This window comes from Argentina silus (assembly GCF_951799395.1).
Source record: "Argentina silus genome assembly, contig: scaffold_201, whole genome shotgun sequence".
Classification (NCBI taxonomy): Eukaryota; Metazoa; Chordata; class Actinopteri; order Argentiniformes; family Argentinidae; genus Argentina; species Argentina silus.
In genome coordinates this window covers 17,501-20,000 of record NW_028152771.1, presented here as the reverse complement: position 1 = coordinate 20,000, position 2,500 = coordinate 17,501, and the positions used below count along the sequence as shown (strand labels likewise).

General features: G+C 50.0%; 1 protein-coding gene across 1 annotated transcript in view; it reads left to right on the top strand.

Annotated features, from left to right (window-relative positions):
- Positions 1-2,500, top strand: part of LOC310824638 (histone-lysine N-methyltransferase SMYD3-like) — a gene marked incomplete at its 5' end in the record, with an annotated part of 20,335 nt that overhangs the window by 3,643 nt on the left and 14,192 nt on the right.

Here is a 2,500-nt window from a genome sequence, read left to right as displayed (position 1 = left end):
ACACACATTGATTCATCTAGAGACTAACAATGAGCCAGCATCAACAGGCTAAGCTGTAATTTTCTGGGCCGACCCAGAGCTTTTTGCCCTATAATTAACACATTCACTTTAACAGGAAAATAGTATTCTCACTCTGCGTGTGTGTGTGTGTGTGTGTGTGTGTGTGTGTGTGTGTGTGTGTGTGTGAGTGTGTGTAATGGGCTGGCTATTAAGACATTTACTTTCACGGGGAAATAAGAAACCATACTCAGAGGAGCAGCAACACGCAGGAAGAGTCTGTCTCTGACCTCCCACTCCCACACACACACACACACACACACACCCCTCCCCCTTCCCCTTCCCCACGCCACCCACACACCAATGTAAAGCTGCAATTAGAGGTATAATTTCATGCTTCTAGCCTGGGCCGGGGGTCTGAAACATCGCAAAAGCAATTAAAAATGGATTGAGATTGAGAAGGAGGGGAACTCGAGAAATGAGTGGGAGAAAGAAGGTGTTGATTGAGAGGGATGTTCTGTATTAACCCCCAGTGAAGCATTACACCGTGCAGAACCCACCATGTACACTTCTCCCAGATCTCCACAGGAGTGTACTGGAGCACGGGAGAGGGTGAGAACAGCCGTGAGCTGTTGTAGGGACAGGCCAGGGTGAAGGTGGTGTTGTAGGGACAGGCCAGGGTGAAGGTGGTGTTGTAGGGACAGGCCGGGGTGAAGGTGGTGTTGTAGGGACAGGCCAGGGTGGAGGTGGTGTTGTAGGGACAGGCCGGGGTGAAAGTGGTGTTGTAGGGACAGGCCAGGGTGAAGGTGGTGTTGTAGGGACAGGCCAGGGTGAAGGTGGTGTTGTAGGGACAGGCCAGGGTGAAGGTGGTGGAGAGGGTGGGGCAGGGGGGAGGGGGGGGGGGCTGTGGGGTTGGGGGGGGGGGGGCGGGGGACAGGTGACTGTTGAGTGACTGTTGTCCTGGTACAGCATACTGTGCCTGACACGTCTGTCTCTGTCTCTCTCTCTCTTTTTTCTCTCTCTCTCTCTCTCTTTTCTCTCTCTCTCTGTGTGTGTGTGTGTGTGTGTGTGTGTTGTGTGAGCCTCTTTGATGCCTGGAGGCATACAGACAGGTCTCTGTGTGTGCTATTGTTCACCTGCTGTGCCGAAGCAACTTCATAACAGCCAGCAGTGCTGCTATACAGAAGAGCTGTCTTCAAATACAAGCACTGACACATTCTGTAAAGGTTTATGGTAATGTATTTTCCACAATGTGCTCTCTGAACAGGCAACACACAGATGCCCCCCCCCCCCTCCACACACACACACACACATACACACACACACACACACACACTTTAAAAGCCTGATTTTGCATAATGTTTGGCTGACTTCAGGAGCTGCCACATGGCAGGCACAGCAATTAATAACACTACAGCCACTATGCATGATACAGTAGGAGAGTTGTATAGTCCTTGTGATGTACCCCCCCTCTCCCTCTCCCTCTCCCCCCCCTCCCCTCTCCCTCTCCCTCTCTCTTTTTCTTTGACTCTCCCACTCTTTCTTCTCCACTACTTTTCCTGCCTCCTTCCCCCTCACTCTCTTCGTCTCTCACCCCCCCCCCCTCCCTATCTCCTCCTCCATTTCTCTCACCCCCCCCCCCTCCCTATCTCCCCCTCCATTTCTTTCACTCTCTCCCTTTCTTTTCTCTCCCAGATTTATTAGCCATTTATGAGGCTGGGGAATCGGAACAGTCAAAATCAGTCTGGCTTAGGGTGCCTTATTCGTTCTGTCACAAGAAAGCAGATATTTTTTGGTGTCGTTGTTGTTGTTGTTGTTGTTGTTTACATTGTTGTCTCTCTTACCCAAACAAAAACAACGAAAGGAAGAAAATTGTGCTAATGTGCTAGCTAGCGAATATAGCACAGGCGAGTCAGGAGACGTCAGCTCTGACTGTTGGTTAACTTCAATGTGGAGGAGTGGCGACTATAGATACAGGACCAGTCAGAAGTTTGGACACACCGTGCAAAGAGTGTGCAAAGCTGTCATCAAAGCAAAAGGTGGCTACTTTGAAGACTTGTGAAATGATGTTGAAGTCAATCTTTAAGATGTTTATCGATGAAGCCACACACACACACACACACACACACACACACACACACACACACACACACAAGTTGGCAAGTCGCTGAAATGCCGTCTCAGCGTTACAGACGTGCTGTCTCTCTGTCAGTGTGTATTCCACTTCTCCTCAACCTAACATCCCTGGAGCAGCGTGAACACACACACACACACACACACACACACACACACACACACACACACACACACTGATGGCTTTGGTTAGCCGTGACCATAGACAATGGCTGAGTGAAGTGCTCATGACACACACACACACACCCACACACACACACACACACCACACACACACACACACACACACACACACACACACATATTCTCACGCAATAACCCTGAAACTCAAAGTGGTTTGCAGTGCTGTGGTTCTGTGCTTATGAAACCT